Source organism: Ceratotherium simum, chromosome 27 (assembly GCF_057802395.1).
Source record: "Ceratotherium simum simum isolate JZ-2026a chromosome 27, ASM5780239v1, whole genome shotgun sequence".
Taxonomy (NCBI): domain Eukaryota; kingdom Metazoa; phylum Chordata; class Mammalia; order Perissodactyla; family Rhinocerotidae; genus Ceratotherium; species Ceratotherium simum.
In genome coordinates, this window is record NC_141926.1 from 27121469 (window position 1) to 27142919 (window position 21451).

General features: G+C 37.4%; 1 pseudogene; it reads right to left on the reverse strand.

Annotated features, from left to right (window-relative positions):
• LOC147913458 (uncharacterized) overlaps positions 1-17121 on the reverse strand; it is a 42469-nt pseudogene extending 25348 nt beyond the window's left edge.
• Between the last annotated feature and the right edge of the window lie 4330 nt (positions 17122-21451).

The window sequence follows — 21451 nt, forward strand, 5'->3', positions numbered from 1 at the left end:
GAGATATACAAGTCCCTTCATATATCTCATTATACTGAATATATATCCTGTATATATAGAGATAGATAGAAATATATGAAGGGACTTATCAGAGCGATTTGACCGTACACAATTGTAGGAACTGTTTAAATAGTCTCTATAAGCTGTTGTCTTTGTATGTTATAATGAAGCTCAAAGTCCACAGGGCAGGCAGTTGGGAAGGAAAGAAGGATGCAGACTGGGGGAGAGCAAGAACAGCATATACTGGAATACATAAGCAATGTCAGTTCTTGATGCCTTTGACTTTGATGGTAAGGATCTCCTGAAGGAGCCAGGGCCCTTTGTCAGAGAGGTAAAAACACACACTTGGCCCTGGGATCAAAAAAGCTAAAGGATATTTCAGGAGAAAGTGGAGCAATTGCAGGTCTGACCTCTGCCTCACGCCAATGAGGAGAACCAGCAAATAATTGAAAATAGGTGGGAATTACAAAATTATTTCTGCTTTACTTTTGTCCTCCAAATCTTTTATGACAATTTCTTGAGACCCAACCTAATGAAAACCATATAGGAAAGGACTTCTGGGAAATGTAGTTTAGTCTAGCCGAGTCGTATGTGACAAAACCACCACACATAAATGTTCAATGTTCAATAGTTAGTTGGGTATGTGAGTTTGGAGTTTGGGAAAAATGAATGTGGGAGTTGTTAGTATATATATGGTTTTTAAAGGCTTGAGACTGAATGCAATCACCAAGGGAGTGAGAGTAGGAAGAGAAGGAGTAGGTCTAAGGACTTAGGTCCAGTGCTTTCCAATTTGGGGGAAATTGGGGAGAAGAGGAAGTATGAGAATAAGCACTGAGAAACATGATGAGTGGTGTAGTGGAAAATCAGGAGAGTAGGGTATCCTGGTAGCTTTGTGAAGAAAGTGTATCAAGGAGGGAGGAGAGACTAGTTGCATCAAATCCTGCTGATAGAATGATTATGATGGAGACTGAGCACTGATTTTCTGCTGATCCAAGGAGAGTATATAGAGACATCCAAGACTGATCAAGTGGATCCAAGTGGTTACTTCCACCTTAAGAGGTTGAGCAGAAGAGGAAGAAGCCTGAGAAGGTGTAGCAAGTGAGATAAGAGGAAAACCAGATGTGTGGTGTCAAACAAGTCAAGAGAAGAAAGTGATTCAAGAAGAAATGGCAGTGAAGAAATACACATAACTATGGTGTGCTGGTTTTGATTCCCCTGAAAACAGAGCCTAAGACAAGAACTTGGATGCAGGTTGTTTATTTTTAGGAGGTGGTCCCAAGAATATTGATGGAGTGAGGAGAAAGATAAGAAATGGGGAAGAATCTATAAAATGTGTTATTGAACTGGGTTATCATTCCAGGGCTCCATGTAGAAGGTTCTTTAGGATTTTCCCTCCAGAGAAATGGAGACTAGCTAGAATTTTGCCCTGGTTAGTTAAGAATTGTCACCAGATGGTGTATCACTTTGCTAGAGCTGCTCATAACAAAGTACCACAGACTAGGTGGCTTAACCAACAGAAATTTATTTTTTTGCGGTTCTGGAGGGTAGAAATCTGAGATCAAGGTGTTGGCAGCATTAATTCCTCTGGGGGCCATGAGGGAAGGATCTGTACAAGCCTCTCTCCTTGGTTTATAGATGGCCATCTTCTCCCTGTGTCCTCACTTTGTCTTCCCTTTGTACCTGTCTGTGTCTAAATTTTCTCTTTTTGTAAAGACACCGGTCATATTAGATTAGGGCCCATCCTAATGACTTCATTTTAACTTAGTTACCTTTGTAAAGATCTGGTTTCCAAATACAGTCACATTCTGAGGTACTGAGGGTTAGGACTTCAACATAAGAATTTTTGGGTGGACACAATTCAGCCCATAACCGGTGATGTTAACCTTCCCATCTTTCTAGGATACCTTATGCTAGGGCAGAGCAAATTTATGTGGATTAGTGAAAGCCCTCTTTAAGAATATCTGAGTGACTCAGTAGGGGCTTGAGGTAGAATTCTGTGAGGGTGTGTGAGAATTGTTCACCACAACTGCAGGTGAATAAAAGCAGGCCAAGGGGATATGGTGCAAGGTACCCAGAACATCTACAAGATGTACTGGCATTACTTTAAGTCATGATCACTAACCTGAAGTGGACTCTTACTGCCTGGCAAAGTTGGCTAAAAATTGTACATTTTGTCATCAAGTCACTTTCTACCTCTGCTGAGCATGTGTCTCATATCTTCTGTTCTCTCTTCTAACCTCCAACACTTCTTTCTCCAGCTTTAATGCCAATTGGTGAACACTGCTACCAATTTCACTGAGAAGATCAAGCAATCCAAGAAGAATTTCACAAGTTCCTCCACTCTTTGTCATGATGCCCACGTACTCTAACTTCTCTCCTGTTAAATGGATGTCTGTGCTGCTAGCTAAGGCCAGCCCATCCACCGTCTCCCATCACCTCTTCCTAGTCAAAGATATTTCTTTAGTCCCTCATACCCTCACCCTCACTTCTTTGACGTTAGTTTTTCCTTGACTATTTAACCTATCCCATCAGCATACAACAAGCTATTATTTCCCTTGAGTTCAACTTCCCCACCCTGCTATCATCTCATCTTTCTCTCTTTTTACAGCAAACCTGCTTGGAATTGTTGTCTAGACTTTCTGTGTCCAATTTCTCCCCAATAGGCTCTTTTGACTCTTTGCCAATCAGGCGTTCACCAGCCCATCTGTAGTCTCCAGTCCACCAGTGCGAGTTGCTGAATCCTTGTTCAGTGCTCACCCCTCGTTTCTCTTGATGTATCTGTAGTATCTGATGTACTCAGGACTCTCCTACCGAACACTTTCCTCTCTTTGATTTCAGGTGACCACACTCACCTGTTCTCCTCCAACCTGAGTGGCTGCTGTCTCTCAGTCTCCGTTGCTCATTCCTCATTATCTTCCCAAACTTACATTCAGCCTAATCCTTTCTCCCAAACTCCAGACTCATAATTGTATCTCCACTTGGATAAATAATACGCATCTCAAACTTATGTTTAAAATGGAGATTCAGATAATTCCCCACAAAACATTCTCTTTTGCAGTTTTTTCCATTTTAGTAAACCTTCTTAGTTTCTGATGTGGGAAACTTTAACTCTCACTTTCTCTCACACCCCACAATGCAATCTTTCAGCAAATCCTGTCAATTCTACCTCTAAAAATATGTCTAGAATCCTTACCACCACTTCTTACCATTTCCATAGTACCGTGCTTTCTATGCCGCCGTCATCTCTTTCGTGGATTATTGTAGTAGTACCCTTGTGATCTCCCTGCTTTTGCATTCACCCCTTTACAGCTTATTCACAACAAAGCAGATGGAGTGATTCTGTTGAATACAGACCAGATCCAATCTCTCTACTGCTTAAAGTCTTCCAGTGGCTTCTCATCTCACTTAGAATAAAAAGCAAGAAGTACTTACTATGGCCTGTCCCTCAGTTTCCTCACTGACCTCATCTCTTATATCCTCTTTCCATCTTGCTCCACCCTTTCCACAGTGGCATTCTTACTTTTGTTTAAACATATCAGTCACATTTAAGCCTCAGGGCCTTTGCACTTGCTTTTTTTTTTTTTAACTCCCCTCTGCCTGCAATTATTTTTCCCTATATAAGGGAAAATCTTCCTTCAGGCCTTTGCTCTAATGTCACCTTTCAGAAAGGCCTTTCCTGATTTTCCTGTCTAACATTTCAAGGCCCCTTCCCATACTTCTTATTCCTCTTTTCTACTTTATATTTCCTCTTAACTCTTATTGATACTGGCTCAAGACAAGGTTGACATGAGGGAATTCATATTGTAGAAAAGAAACCATATTGTAACTTTGGATGACCTCTGACTAACTCTGGACTTTTTGGCCCCTCCAAGCTGCTATAAGTTGATAACTTTGTTCTTTTGAGTTCCTTAGGAATGTGATGACCCCCGGGGCAGAGAGTCTATGCTGATAGCCATCATCAGTGACAGCTGAAAGATCAGGGTATAGGACATTGCTCCAGTCTCTGATGCATATCAAGTAAAACAAAGGACTGCCAGGAACAAAGACCAGATGGATGCCCCTACCCTGAGACCAGATGCCTCCACCCAGTAATCAGATGGGTGCCCACACCACTTGGAGACCAGCCTTCTATATAACTGGCCTGTAATCTTTGGTCTGGAAGATGGGTTTTTTTGGACATTAGTTGGCCATCTTCCCTCTTGCTAGCAAGCTGTAATAAGAAGTCCTTTCTTTCCTACCATCTTGCCTCTTGACTATTGGTATGTCTTATGACGGGCAGATGAACCCCCTTTTTGGGGGGTAACATTATCATTTTCTAGTACAACATATATTTTGCTTATTTATATTGCTTATTTTTGGTTTTCTATTAGAGTGCAAACTCCATGAGGGCAGGAGTATTTGTCTATTTTTTCATCTCTGCATCCCCAGCACTTAGACCAAGGCTTGCAGGTAGTGAATAATCTATATTTGTTAACAAATGTGTGAAGATGATGGTCACCTATGTCAAATACTGCTGAGAGGTAGAGTAATGTGAGGGCTTAGATTTTGTAAGATAATTGTTGTAGGTGACTTTGGCAAGATCATCTAGAGTGGTATGGTGGAGAAAATGCCAGTTGGAATGGGTTGAGGAAATAGAGGTCATGAATTACCAACTCTTTGATTATCTGTGCAGGGAAGAGAGAAATAGTGCTGTAGCTGTAGGAGGCATGGTTCAAGGAAGATAGACCATAGTAATGCATATTGGAATGCCACTGGGTATGTTTCCACAGATGGGGAGAAGTTGATGATGCAGCACGAAGAAGGCTGAAGTCTGTGTAGGCAAGAGAAGGCACAAGTATTGAGGAAACCTTTAGATAGAGAATGGAGACTTTATCAGTTGTAATAAAAGAGAGCAGGATATTTAGTAGACATGGCAGGAAAGTTGATAGATTTTTGTAGTGCCTTAGTAAAATAGTTCTCCTTCAATTGTCTCTTTTTCTCAATTTTGAGGAAAACTCATCAGAGCTGAGATGAGAGTTCTGGGCTGGATGTTTAGACCGCACTTGTGAGAGGACTTGGATTATGGAGAAAGAGAAGAGCTGTGTGGAAAGCAGGCTGATGGAATGATGTTGTGACTGTCCCCTTTAGCTAGTTCACAGATGTATATTGAGTGCCTGTTATTTGCAAGGCATCTCACTAGAAGGGTGGAGTAACTGGAGGGTACAGGCAAAGTAGTCATCACAAAACTGTTATTTGGACTTACCTTCTGTTTTCTCTGTATCTCAGTTAATTCAGTTGTAGGCAGCTACAATTATTTGAGGTTCTAAGTCCCTATTTATTTTATTTCCTAGATCATCAAAAGAAAAGTGGGTTAAGTTGGCCGAACATGCCTGCCATATCTACCATCTGTCTGCCAATCCCTGAATCCCAAGATAAATACCAGTCTCTCACTGTGCTTTCATGTGTATAGATCTGGCATTGTACTGAGCCTCAGAATCCTGGAGAAAATGGCAGGTAAATACAGAACAGAGAAGAGCATCTCATCCTCATGTTTTTGCAACATTTGCTTTAATTCTTTCATTAACTTTCTCATATTCTTTACAGGAAAATAAATAGAAAAGAGCAATTTCAAACCAAGGCTTCCAAAGTAACAGGACATAATATACATACATAAATGATTCCATTTTTGTGTAACTTACTGTCCTTTCACAGATTTTAACATGTGGTCATTTCAAATAGTTTGTTGATTTGGCGCATAGCTAGACACTGGGAACCAGGTTAATAAGGCAAATTCTACTGATGAAAATAATTATTTTTTTGCATTTTAAAATAGAAAAAAGAGAAATTTACGTGATTCAAGCCAAAAGTTCTCTTGTTCTGAGTGATACACTTTTCCTGACCTGTTGACTCATAAGTCAAGTCAATACGCTCAATTTTATTATTTTTACTGTGATGTGGGAAAAAAAAAGCCCAAATGGGAAAAGGAATGTCCTTAAGAATTTAATTAACACAAGTTCAGGGGACTGGGAGGCCAGATAAATAAATCAAGACATGGGCTTTGAACCATGCCAGTTGAGCATTTGCTGGGTCACTTAACGTGAATTAGCAACATTTTTAGGGTCAAATAATATATTTGGGAGTTAAAATTTATGGAATTTTAGATTGCTGCCTGGCCTTGGTTTCTTTTTGTGAAAAATGTGGAAATCCACAAATTAGAGAATAAATAGTAGATACCCTTTGCCAAATGGTAAGAGAAAATGATTGAGAGATTAGGTTTTATAAAGAAGGAAAAAAAGTAAGAGTTAAAAAGTAGAATGTAAGCAGGGAAAGGATTGCAATATCTTTGAAAGAACTTTCACAACAATTAAGAAAAAAGATATGCTAATAAAAAATTGGCAAGGAAAAAGAATAAACAATAAAGCTGAATTATCAATGGCTAATTTTGAAAAAATAATGATCATAATCTCTAATCTTACTATATGAACTGATTCTCCAGTTTAAAGTGCCTACCATTCTGTTCTTTCTCTCTAGTTGATCACTTTTGGGACCCCCAACCTGCCCTCATTGGTAGCAATCATTTTTTTCTTGAGACTTCTTTACCCCAAACTGTCCAAGAACTCTGAGGGTTTACTCAATCCCAAAGGCATAAATCCTGCTTTTAAAGGCCAGTGGGAAGGAATTGGTAATCTGCTCTGTCCATTGACACCATTCCTGCTCAGGCTGCCCTCTGAAGCTGCCTTTGGAGACTGGTTCTGCTCATTCTGATGGATACATCTGAGTTCCTGGCTGTTCTACATCTCTCACCAGCTTTATTATGCCCTTCACTTAGGCTGCATAGGAATATGTATTTCTGTTGTAATTCACAGGCTCAGCTTCTGATCTTGAATTAGATATCCTGCCTGGGCAACTGGACTTAGAGAAATGTCAGACTTCAATCACAAGTGAGGCCAGACCAGCTCTTTTCCTATTATCATCAATTTGTAGTACCTTGCATTGAGCTTGGATTTCCAGCCTAAACTCCTCTTCCCTTCTTTTAAATTCTAATTTGGGAATTTCTCCTTTGGTTTCCTTTCTCACTGCCTGATGTCAGATAGAGCAATTCTTGTCCATTCTAGCAGTTTTACCTTATTTTGAATCTTGGAAAACAGAGTTTGTGTTCTTGTGTTCTCTTTCCTCCTCTATGTCTCTTTGCTCCTCTGGAAACTGATCTGTAACTCCTCTTGGGATGTGGGGGTGGTGGGGTCCTGGGGTTGTGGTATGAGCCCAACTTTTTATATTAAGAGCTAAAGCAGACTTAGAAAATCAAATAAAAATTTATATCTCTTGGCCTTATCCTTGCATAACTAACATGGGTCACTCAGGTGATAACAATTCTGAACAAAGAAAATCTGTTTCAATATTCTGTACCTGCCTTATCTGTGATCAATTTAGTAATAAAAAAGAAACAATAAAACATGCGAAGTGGCAAATATCCTAGAAAATGATATTACCCAGAATTGGCAAGGATATAGGGCTGTAGATATTCTACTATGCTACTGGTGTAAGTGCAAATTGATACAAACGTTTGTGTAGGTATAAACAGTATATCACTTAGCTATTGCTGCATAACAAACTACCCCAAAATTCAATGGCTTAAAATAAGTCTTTATTATTCCTCACAAGTCTACAAGTCAGCTGGGACGTTCTGCTAGTTTTGGCTAGTCTTAGTCACATATCTGTGCTCAGCTGTGGGTCAGGTAGGTAGCTCTGTTGGTCTTGGCTGGGCTCTCTCACAAATCTGAGATCAGCTAACCACAGGCTTATCTAGGATGGCTTTGCCTGGGATAAATGGGCTCTCCTCTCTGTACTCAGCAGGCTAGAACAGACTTGTTCACAGGTGGTGGCAGGATTCTAATAGAGTGAGAAGAAGCATGCAAGGTCTCTTGAGACCTAGACTTGAAATTTGCAAAGTCTCTTCTGCCAAATTGTATTGGCCAAACAAGTCATAAGTTCGACCCAAATTCAAGGGGAGGAGAAATAGATTACACTTTTCAATGAGAGGAGCTGCATAGTCACATGCAAAAGCATGTGTAATAATAGTCTGACTCATTTTCTGATGTTGCATTGCTGGCAGCTTTTAAGCCTCAACTCTCCCCCTTCCCCTTCTGCCCCACCTTCTGGCCCTTCTAGGCTAGCTGGTAAGAAAGCCTGGGTACATCCTCCTTTGGAGCCGGTGGGAAATTCAAACCACTCAAGCCCCTGCCATACAGGAACCTCTTTACCTCTTCGCCATCATAAAAACTCCAAGCCAGATCCTTTCCCTGCTCTCTCAAGCCACGTTTGGCTCTGCATGGGAGACATAATGTGCTCTCCCCTAAAAGCCTCATTATCTAAGTATTACATCTTTTCATACCCTCTTCGTGTGTGTGTGACATCATTAGTCTTAACATCAAAATCAAATTTTGGGATTCATCCTGAGTGGCACAAGTGTGTGGATACAGGGTAACTGTGAAGAAATGCAACCGTTTGTGTAATCTATCACAATCAGCATTTGCTGTAGTATATTGGTCACAAACAACCCCACATCTCAGTAGCTTATAAAGACAAAGCGATAGTTCTTGCTCATGTTACATGTCTTTTTTTGTAGTGGACTTCCTTCTATTCCTGTTGGCTGTGGCTGTGGCTGCTGATGTCACTGTAATAGGCTGGTAGCTGCTATCCACACGGCTCTTTGTGTGGGTCCTTTTTATTGTCTAACCCAAGCTGATGAAACAGCCCTTATCTAGGACATGCAGTTCTAAGTTCAGAGGGAAAAGAGCAAAAGAGCGGGGGCAAAAATGCAGTGGCTCTTAAAGCTTCTACTTGGATGTGGTGTAGGTCACACCTTCTTATATACCCTTGGCCAAAGCAAGGCATATATCCACGCCCAATGGCAATGGGACAAGAATAAATTTTCCTTCCACAAAAGGCATTGTAAGTCATGTGGCAATAAATGAATAATCCTCTTGATGGAAGGGAGGAGGTTCATTGGGAACAATAATATAATCTACCCAGGAACTTTTACAAATTGGTCAAAAGCTTTAAATTTTTCCTTAGGTTTTCATCTAATAATTCTCTATCTAGGAATTTAACCTAAGCAAATAAGATGTTTGAAAACATGGAGCTATTAGGAGGATCATCGCAGCTTTGTGCAAGAGACACTCCTATTGATAGTGAATTTGTTAATATATTATGATACATTATTGTGATACACTATTTATACATTAAAATGATATAGAATAACAATAATATAGAAAAATGTTCACAATATTATTGTAATAAAATTTTATATAGAGAGTATATACCAAAACTTATTCATTTAAAAAAATTTTAATTGTGATAAGAAACATATAATTACCATCTTAATCATTTTTAAGTATATTAGCTTATTCATTTTTTAAGAAAAAAATTATTTATATAACTATGTATTGGGAAAATACCAGAAGGAAATGAACTTTTAATAGAGATCTCTGGGTGTTAAGTGATCTTTATTTTCTTCTTTTTATTTACTAAAATCTTAAAAAGAATGTGTGACTTTTGCAATATAAAAGAGTATATAAAGTAAGAAGTGGTGGAAACTTGGAGATCTTTGATGCAAAGAAATATGGAAATGTGAATTTTTATTTATGAACTCAAAGGGATGATAAATAGTAGAGTATGAAGCATCCAGTGTTCACGCAGTTTAAATATTTGACACCCAGGTTATGATCTTTTAAAAATGTTGTTAGTGGATTGGTGATTTTTTTCTCAGTTGGCAATGATTTGGATAACACTCATCAAAATGTCCCAAAGCATGCTGTTGGAATACCTCCAAATCAGAGTTTAGATTGTCAGCATCCTGTGATATGGGAAGGAATGTATAGCCATTTTCTGTCCTGGATTTTAATAATCTAGACTATTTTCCCAAAAAGTAGAAAAAAAAGAAATGTAAAAACACTTTTGCTTTATTGGCATTCGGCTGGATTTATAAAATCTATCTGATTAGAAAGCCCTACTTGGGTGCGTCAGCAGTTGGGAAGCAGGAGCTTTATCTTGCATGTACTGTGTCGGAAGCCCTGAATGGATCTGCATCCCTAAGTATGGATGCCGGTGACTGAAGGCCGGGAGCTCTGCAAGGTTATTGTAAAAGAGGCATCTACTGCCTTAAAAAATGTGTGTGTTGCAAAGAACTTACTTTCATTTTTCAACTGCTTTTTCAATAGTTAGGGACTTCTTAAAGTTAATTCACACATTCATTCCATATAACCGACATGGTTTGACTACATCTAATACCTGGGGCACAGAGTAATTAAGTGGAGTGTTGGACTGGAATTGCAGGGACTTTGCAAATTTTTCTCTCTCTCTTAATGCCAAATCAGTGTAGTTTTAAATTAGTAAACTAAATATATAGTAAATTTATAATAAATTAAATGATATATAATGCTATTCCACTAAAGTGACAGGAGGAAAAGGCAGAATATAGACACTAACTCATTGTTACGGATTATGCTGTTGTGGGTCTCTTTAGTGTAGGGGGCAGATGGCCTGCAATGTACAATGTTTCCTGGGGCATCAATATGTTGTATTTCATTCCAGTGATTCTAATTTTTAAAACTAGTTAAGGGTCTTCAGTAAGAAGAAAGGCATATAAAATGCATAATTTTAATTGGTCTATCAGTGATGACCTTATAAAAAAATGATTGCTAAAAGAAGAAACTTCTTTTACTGAGAAAATTCTTCATGTTCTTTTTATCTTTGATTCTTTTTGTTTTACAAAGATTAGGGTATTCTGTGAAGTGGTTTTGTTGTTTGCTGTGTTTTCCTTTAAGCCTCAGAATGGTTTCTTCAAACAAAAGCACGTATGGGAGTCTAGTTTATTACATGGAGCTGCAGTGGCTGGAGCAGTGGTGTAGGAAACAAGCCTGGAGTCCTGTTCAGTTGGCATCCTTGATCCGGTTCTTTTGTTGGCCCCTGGTGCAACTTAGAGATCTCCAGGAGAAGCCAGTTTTAACCACTAATTTGAAGTGTAAAGCGACACAGCTTTGCTTTCAGAAGTAAATCCATATATTGCTCCTCCCACCATCAACACTTTTAAAAATAGCTCCACTAAAACACTGCAAGCTTATAAACGGTGGTCAGCTTTCAAGGGTTTACAGTTTCTAACAAGGACATGTTTGAATTTCAACATTTCCATTAAAATGATTGAGCTATCACATATTCATAGGGAACATCTGTTGGAGCTAAACTTAACATGGTTTTACCTGTAATTAAGCCACAAAAGATTTATTCAGACACTTGCACTCAGAGTTCAGCATGCCACACACACACCAGCCTCTTATTTTAATATGAGGGAGGATAATCTGTGGCTTGGTAATGTGGAACCAGAGGTTACAGAGTCCAGGTAACATGAGGAATAGAGGACATAATTTTTTATATATGGAAAGAGGTAGATTACCTAAGTTTTAAGGCAAAACAAAGAAAGCTTTGAGACTTGGGTGATGCAGTTATTACAGGAAGCAGTGAACATTTAGAACTAAGCCGTGTTCAGGAGAGGACAGCAGAAATGTGGTTGAATTCCTTCAAGGTTTTGATCTTCGTGCAACCCAATTCTATATCAATTATCTTATGCTCAAACCAATCAGCTAATAGGTGTGCAGGGCCGTATACAATTTGTAGGGTCCAGTGCAAAATGAAATTGCGAGGTCCTTGTTCCAAAAGAAGGAAAAAAGTCCCGCTAAAGGTACTAACATATGAAGGTTTGTCCTTCCTTTTGTGATTTCTCTCTGACTTACCATGATGTATTTTATTTGCTATTTAATGTCATGCTAAGTAAAGAAAAATTAAAATTTTAAATCATTAGCGTGAAATTTACTGTTCATCTTTATCTCACGCAATACCAGTTTTAATGCAAATTTAAGACCATTTAATTCTTATGCAGAATCACCAAAATTACAGAATTCATGTTGGGACTTGGCTACATCCTCAGACACTTCATGATGGGTTTGTCCATGCCTTTGCTTTCTCCTCTGCTCAGCACTACCTGTTTTGTTCATCATGTCCAGTGTTTCTCATCCTGGCTGACTTTGTGGCCAAAGAAGAGAGCAGAATTGGTGGGAAGTGGTGGAACGCAGCTTGCCTGGAAATGCCATTCTCCAGCCTCCTCTCCTGGTTTTTGTTTTTGTGAATCTTGACACTTGGTCGTATTTAGGTCTTTTCATCCTGTTTAGAGATCTTCCATCACCTAGAGAACATGACTCTCTAGAAATGTGGCTCTAATAGTTGTGATTAAGTTTTTGTTTTCTCTGGATTTTAGATTTGAATATTCTTTGGATTAACCTCTTACAGTAGATTGGATAATGATCCTCACAAAGATGTCCATGTCCTAATCCCTGGAACCTGTGAATATGTTACCCTACATGGTAAAAGGAACTTGTTAGATGTGCACAAATTAAGACATGCAGAGATTATCCTGGATTATCTTGGTGGGCCCAATGTAATCACAAGGGTCCTCATCAGAGGGAGGCAGCAGTATCAGAGTGAGAGAGCGAGAAGATAAAAGATTGATGCAGAGATCAGAGGGGAGGGAAACGAAACACTGCTGCCTTTGAAAATGAAGGAAGGAGCCAAGGCATGTAGATTGCCTCTAGAAACTAGAAAGGCCAGTGAAAGAGATTCTCTCCTAGAGAATTCAAAAGGAACCAGCCCTGCTGATACCTTGATTTTAGCCAATGAAACAGATATTGGACTTCTGACCTCTAGAACTATAAGATAAATTTGTGTTGTTTTAAGCCACTAAGTTTGTGGTAATATGTTGCAGCAGCAATAGGAAACTGATACAACCTCGCTTCTTCTTAGATTTGATAATTAAAATATTTTGGTAATTAAAATATTTCCCCTCAATAGATGGATTATTCTACCTAATAAAATAAATCCTAATGTTATGATACTAATAGGAGAATTTTGATCTTGGTATAAGTTGAAGATCTCTAGAAGGGTCTGAAGATTTTGCTTTTATTAACCTGGTCTAATGGAATTATATGAAATAAGATCAGTTTCATTGAATACTTAAAAAATTTTCAGAACACAGTAATTGATGAAAGTAAGGAATTCATTTTAGTCTGTCACCTAATATTAACATATTTGATTATCAACTATGACCAAGAAGATGTGTATGATATAAAGAGGAATACTTGACATCATGGCGTTTATAATCTACTAGTGAAATAAAACAAATCCACAAATAACTGTCAAATACAAATCAAAATATAAGTGCCAGGAGAGAGATATAAAGTGATATTGGAGCTTAACGTAGGAAAATAAAATGTTCTGCATGACAGAATGGGAGGTCATCAGACTGGACACCATGATATAGTTGTCACTTGCGTTGAACTTTAGGTAACGGGCAGGAATTTATTAGGTGGAGATGGAAGGAGTAGTGAGAGAAAAGGATGTTTCAGTTGAGAGGAGTAATGTGGACTGAAAGATGGAAGCAAAGTAAAACAGATCTTAATTTAGGAACAGGGCAATAGACTAATTTGTTTGGAATATAGTATGTATAAAAGAGTCTAACAGGAGACAGGGTGGAGAGGCGGATCATACTGAGGTCAGAGAACACTGAATGCTGTGTTTAGAAGTTTTGAACTTGGGTCTACAGGCAAAGGAGGTTGATGAGTTTTCACAGCTGACAGGATTCATAAGTAGAGATTTTCCAGAGAAGAGTTAAACCTGTGCTTGAAGAGTAGGAGAAAAGTGAAATTAGAGTCAAAAACTAAATTTTATTTCTGATTATGCCCCTAACTTGGATAAATCGTGTCTTGGTTTGCTCATCTGTAAAGCTATTGTTTTGAAATGGATTGTGGATGGAATTAGCTATAGGTTTAATAGTCTGTGACTCTGTGATACCGGGATTAATTTTGGGTTATTTGCAGAGAGGTCATGTTTTAAATTATGGGACTAACTGAGACTGCAAAGGGAGTAGGTGTAGAAATTAAAGAGAAGAACACCAAGGATAGAACATCATGGAATATATAGATATATGGGAAGTACAGGAAATGAAACAGAGAAGGATACCAATGAGGTATCAGAGAGGCAAGAGAAGAACTCAGGGTCAGGGAGGCCATCAGAGAGGAGGATGCCAAAAAAGGGGCAAGGGTAGGGAATTTTTAGCTTGTTGATGGGCTGAAAGAAAGGTAAAGTTCACAATTAAAAAGAAAAAAAGACTGAGGGAAGATTTCAGATGGGGCAGGATTTTATAAATAGTTGGAAGAAATAAAACCAAGGATGGTGTGGTGAAGTTAGATGCAGAAAGAGGAGATGCTCTCCTTCTTATGGAAGAGGAGAAAGAGACGAGGTAAAGATTTAGAGACACCTTGAGGGAGCCTGGGAAGGTGAAGAATTTCAGGATGAACAACTTCCACATTCTTCATATGTTGAGGTGTTTGAACTTGCTGAGAGTGAAAAAGGTTGTTGAATGATAGAGGGTTTGAAGGAAGACGACAACTGAGTGATCACTGCTGCAAGTCCAAAAAGGAGTTAATAAAATTAAAACTAATTTTAATTAATTGAAATTAAAATAATAAAATCAAATAAATAATAAAAATTTAAAAAGTAGTTTGCAAAGAAGAATATTGGGGGTAAAATGTGCTTGATAAAATATTAAAACATATATCACAAGGTTGCAATAATTAAAGCATTGTGGATTTGCAACATGACCTGGCTGACTGATAGGTGGATCAAAATACATAGACCGGAAATAGATTTGAGTAAATATAGCAAATTAGTATATGATGAGGAAGATATTAAGCATTAGCAAAAGGAGGGGTGGATTTTTAAATATATAATGTTGGATCAACCTTGTAAAATTGTTAACATTTTATAATCGTTATTATAAAAGGTATATATATATTATATAAAAGGTAACCTTGAAAAAATAATAAAGTCCAATCTTCTCCTTACTCTACATACCAAAAATTGCAAATGACCCAGAGATTTAAGTGTAAAAACAAAATTATAAAAATGAAGGAAATAAAAATGGTGAGTATATTGATAACTCTTGGTGTAGATGGTTCTTTATCAGCTTGAAAACAAATTTAAAACTTAAAGGAAAAGATTGATAGATTTGATTCTCTCTAAAATGTTTTCTAAAAGTGAGAGAGATGGAAGGATGTCAACCAAAATGTTGATAATAATTCCCTCTGGAGACTGGGATTTTGAGTCACTTTTACTCTCATTTGTATAGTTTTCTGTATTTTTCTCAAGGAAAGGAATTCTTATGAGTAAGCTAATTTTTAATTTTGATAAAAGGTAAATTAAAAGGAGGTGTTAGGAATGTAAGAATTTGAGGTGAAATGATTCATTATTTGGCACTGCTTTGGCAGCCTATGAGTTAAAGTGGGAAAATAAATTGTGAAATATACTCAATATTAGGGGCTGAATAAAGTGGGTGGGTGGTGTATGGGCTTTTAAGATGCTGATGAGAAACTGGTTAAAGGGACTGTCTTTGGCTTCAGGGCAGACTGGGAGATAGAGCAGTGCAGAGAGACAGATTGACTAGGGGACCAGGGGGTGGAGGAAATGGAGCCTGCGAGGACAAAGGACAGTAGGTTCATTAGGATGAACCTGATGGCAGGACAGGGGAAATTCCGAATTCTGGATTTCAGAAATTTAAAAATTCAAAATGATAGTCAGGTTTAAGAAATAAATGTTTCTTGTAAGGAGTTGAAGCAGGTTGAAAATGAGTGTCATTTGAATTGTCCAGTTGTCCCCCAATATTTTTGTAGAAAGGATTCTTTGAAGAACAAACTTAAGAATGTTCTTAAAAGTGTAAAGAAATGCAATGCTATGTTGTATGTATTATTTGTTAATATTAACGATATTATTTTTAAAAGGTAATGACACGAATAAAATTTAAACCATCGCACAAACCCCGTATTTACACAATTTGTAAACTGTCCTTAATCTTGCATTGTACTGTACTATCTCCTCCCCATTTCCTATTTCTTAAATAGCATTTAACATTACTTCTGGACTCCTATTGGCAATATTGCTTTCTTTACAGAAACATCTGTGCAGTTTAAAAAAAATTTTAAAGTTATACAGCCTTGACATGTGTATAATGTGTTTTACATTGATTAGTTTTAATGTGATCAGTACTATCTCTTGTATTAGGTGACCTCTATGATTTATATTAGTTGAAATATAGTTCTATGATTTAATAGAAGATCCATTGAAAGAAATCTGAGTTGAATTATTGAATCCGTTTATGTATCTACAGTAGAGAAGAGTATAAATGAATCTTACAAAAAGTAACAACCTTTCTCTGTTGATGGTTCACCATCTCTGGCAAACCCTTATAAAACTTAACTTTTATATCTTAGAGATCTTTATCTTCTGAAGTTGGCTTTCATTACATTTTATATGATTGCCTATTTACAACCCACATTCAAATATTATCCTCTGTTAAAGGTGAAAATTCGGTCTTATTATCTTCTATGCACATAATGAAATTGAAGCTCGGTGAGGTTAACTGATTAGAATAAAGATACACAAAAAATTATAAATAGTTATGTGTTTAGAGTTAAAAGTGCAACATAGGTTCATTCCACAGAACCACATTTTGAAAATGCTTTGCACATATGTGTAAATATAGTTTTTCCTGATTTTGCTGAATCAAGATGCTTAATGAAAGGCCAGATGAAGAACAGGCCACAGACCTGTAAAGGCAAATAATTTTATTGACATAATTTCTCCAGTTTGATGAGGAGTAATTTCTAATTCTCAATATCAAATAGGTTTTCCTTGGAATTTTCCTCGCTTTTTAAATTTAATGATAATTGAGACAGCATACTCTGCAAAAACTTGAAACAGTGAATTGAAACAATATAGGCAGTGTTCTAAATTTCCTATTCAAAGTTTTCTATTAAAATCCCAAAATAAACTTGAGTTAAAGATTTTTCTATAGTTACACAATTTTCTCATACTTGAGACTCTTTAAGCGCCACGTGTAGGCTTTACAATATTGTTCAGCCTTACCTTTTGCTTGCAAATTATCTTTGACTGATAAATCTGAACTGCAAAGACACACTGATAGAACTGTGATGAGTCACCGTCACGGGCTGAATTGTGGGCCCCCACCCCCAAATTCATGTTGAAATCCTAACCTCCAGTACTTCAGAATGTAACTGTATTTGGAGATAGGACCTTTTAAAGAGGTAATTAAGGTTAAATGAGGTCATGTGGTTGGGTCCAAATATATGTGACTGTATTTGGAGATTGGGCCTTCAAAGAGGGGATTAAGTTAAAATGAGGTCAGTAGGGTGGAGCCCTAACCCATATGACTGGTGTCCTTTTGAGAAGAGAAAGAGACACTAGGGATGCATGTGCACAGAGAAAAGGCCATGTGAGGACACAGTGAAAAGGAGGCCATCTGTAAGCCAAGCAGAGAGGCTTCAGGAGAAACCAAACATACTGACACCTTGATATTGGACTTCCAGTCTTCAGAAATATGAGAAATAAATTTCTGTTGTTTAAGCCATGCAGTCTATGGTATTTTGTTATGGCAGCCCTAGCTGACTAATATAGTCATCAAAAAAAAGCGATGACTTTTTTTTTTAGAACATTCTATAAGATTGAAACTTAAGGTTCTGTAAGTGAATCAGTGTCTTACTATGTCACTGCTCTAAGGCAAGTGGAAGGTTGAATTTCCTGGACCTCTTGTGGATGGAGTGCCTGTGTTACTAGTTCTGGAGCATTTATTTGTTGGTGCAACAGTCTCCAGAATTTCCTCTGCCCAGATGATCGTAGAAACATGAGTAGGATTGCTTCCTGACTGACTATATACTTTTATATATAAACTTTTATTCTGAGAAAGCACTGAGATTGGGAAGGGAGGGGTCACTGTTTGTTACCCACAGATTTATCCTTTAATTTATCCTTTCTGATATAACTGTTATATTTGTTAAAAATGAGTGACAGCTAACTTTTTCCTGCAATTAAGGAAGACATACAAAAAAAGTATCAGTTTGTGGATACATGACCAGCAAAAACATTCCAATACCTTATTTATGCAAGTTGTTGTTGAATCCACAGAAAATGTGATCATTCCTATTCATCTCCGTGGAACAAGGTTAAAAATATTTTATCCATATCAGGGGAAGAATATTTGGGTGATTAAAGGCCTAGAGCTGGCAAATGTGACTCTTCACTGTATATAGAACAGTGTTGGCAAGATTCCTAAACATCACCATTTATAAAATCATAAAAACCCCTGTTCAACATGAAACAAAGCCAAAGTTCATTTGCACAGTTTTGCTGCTGTAATTGAAACCACTTAGGGCTGTTTATTGTTCTAAGACCAGAAACAATAAAGATAGCATAAACAAGAAACTGACCCAGTGTGGTGCTATCAGATGAATCAAAGAAAAACAACTAAGTTTTTATATACACAGTTGAGCTCATTCTCTTCCTGACTGTGGTTAACATGCCAACATGAAGCTTTATATTGTCTTTTTTGAAATTGGGGATGAGGGAAAGGGCAAGTCGGCAGTGATTATAAAGATAGCTCTTTCTCAGTATGTTTCTCTTACTTCCCTTCTTTTTAATGTATATGCTATAACATAAATTGGACTAGGGAGAAAATAAAGCTAATACTTTAGTGCATCCAGTCATTCTGTACTTCATGAAAAAAAGTCAAAACGTTTTTCTCTTTATTAAAAAAGTTTGGTTAAGGAATTGAATGTGCCTTACTTTATGTAGACTAGAAATATTGAGCAAACATAGCAAAGACCAAAAGTTAAAATATTAAGTGAACTAATTCCCAAATGTTCAAACTGTTAGGAAACACTAGCAAACTGGAACAGGCCTCATTAATTGAGAAGGCAGTGGCGGCAACTGAGTGGTTTTTAGTCTTTCAAAGAAGACATTGGGCCATTCTATTTGCTTTCTTTTCAATGTTTGTGTTGGTAGATTTGCAGATTCAACTCTCTTGATTTATGTGAATGAGACTGAGTTAAGAGAAATAGGATTGTGGCAGGAGACAGTGGTTTTAGGGTCACCTCCTCTAAGAGATTACAGAGAGTACACATCTAGACACTGAGATGCCACTGAATGTGCTGCGTGGATAGAGCCATCAGCTGAATTCATTGAGAACCAACGTTACACATTAGGTGTCAGGACACCTGTAGTTCGATTCAGGAGACAAGAAACCAGGGGCTCCACCAGCCAAGACTTCAGTTGGGGAGGTAGCCAGCTGGCCAGGGCCCTGACCAGAGCAGCCACCTAGTGTCAGACAGCAGTGAAGTCCTAGGGGACAGTGAGTGATGAGGGGCTCCTTCTCCATCTGGACGCACTGTTTGTTTGTGTTTTATTTGATGTTTGTAGAGTAAGGTGGGGGAAATTACTGAAAGCCTGGAATTTAGAGGCTGGGTTTACCTGAAAGGGAATGTTTTATAATGAAGAGAGTAAGACAATTACTTACACTTTTCCTTATTGTTCCTATTATTATGTCATTTTCCTCTGGTACCTGATGGAAGGTGGGCTCATGGATGATAGAGCAAATCAAAGAAGCAACAAACTTTTGCACAAGTGGAGTTGTATTGTGTACATTATTGCTCCTTCCACAAGTATTTATTGATATTTGCTGAAAGTAAGGTACTGGGCTTATATAAATCAAAGAAGCAACAAACTTTTGCACAAGTGGAGTTGTATTGTGTACATTATTGCTCCTTCCACAAGTATTTATTGATATTTGCTGAAAGTAAGGTACTGGGCTATTTCATTCATTAGTCATGCCAGCTAAGAAATTTTCATTGTTAACTTTTTTAGTACACAATTTACTATGGCTGTAAGTTGCTCTTTTTACTGCTCTAATTGTTGTAAGTACATATGTTTACTCAGGTTTAAGTTAAGATTAAAGGTATAACTTGCCATCTCTATTTGGGAATATGTCCCATTTATAGTGGTTTTATCAGTGTTATGTGTTTTCAATTCCTTTTTCATCTCCAATACTATGCTCCAGGGCAGGATACCTATTTATTTGACACCCCTTTCTCTTTCTTAAATATATCACACCTGTTTCAATGCCTACAGTATCATAGGTATCCCATAAAGATTTGGTGAATGAATGAGTGAATATATAATTTTTTAGACTGTGTTCAACTTGAAAAAAGGTTGCAGATACCATATAACCAGAACATGCTCTACAATTCAGAGTAATATGTTTAAAAATAAATAATTTTTGATGACATATTGATAAATATTAATTGTAGAAAATCAGAAAGTGGAAGTGTCCACTTTCAGACAAGCAAAATATATGTAAGTGTCCGATTTGTGTTGTCACCTAACTTTCACTTATTCTTTTTATGGTAATAAGATGTACATACAATGTTAGCTGATAATAGCTAAAACATAACTCTCCCCGGGAATACTTGTGTTGTAAAAGGCAGTTTTTGAAGTCAGAATATCTCCAAGAGCCCATGAAATGACAGTGGGAGAATGGCAGGCTGTTTGATTCATATTTTGAGTTCAGATTAAATAGTAAGAGAAGATGGAACGTATACAGAATTGTATTGTCATGGCATAAGAAAAAGTCATTTAAATGTACTCTCTCCCAACTCTGATTTAACTTTTGGTTTTCTGTAAATATGCTCATATTGTGAATAAAGGAAATAATAGTTCAAATTTAATCTAAAAGGCCAGCTGTTACTGAGAGACAATGTGGTATAGGTGTTAACACATAGGCTTTAGAACCGGAAGGCCTGAATTCCAATCCTAGTTCTGCTACTTACTAGATAAATAATCTTAGGTAAATTACTTAACTTTTCCATGATCATGAGTAAGATTGCTAAAATACTAGGCTCGGCTTCAACTTCATGGAGCTGTTGTGAGGATTAAATGGGTTAATAAATGTTAATAGTTCAGAATAGTGATGGCACAGGGTTAACTAATATTGGGACATCGAATCCCTTCGGATTTGGAAACAATCTTGGAGGAGAAGGATTCAAATAAGAGAAGTTGAAATAATATATGAAATAGAAGAGTTAATCTCATGAGAGAAAATAAAGCGTATAAAAAAATATGCATTGCCTGGCAAAAGGCCAAGGAGGGGGAGCATCATAACCACCTACGCATCTTTCAAGTGGCAAAGAGAATTATTTAACATAGTAAAAAGGACTAAACTATAATTAATAAGACTAAGTGTAGAAAGGAAGACATTTTGACTAAATATGAGGAAAGCGAAAAAGTACTTCTTCAAAATGAGAGTGATATAATTGTGGGAAGCCGCCCAAGAAATGTGAGTGAAGCCTTACTTGTGAAAGCATTTTTAACACTCCAGTGTGTCAGATACTGTAAAAGGTCACTGTCCTGTTCAATTTGGAAGGTGAACTACAGCAGCTTCCAGTATGCCAGATATAAAGCCAGTCTTCTTTCTTTCTCCTATGTCAGAGAGAAAATAGTTCATCAGTAGGAGTTTTAGACT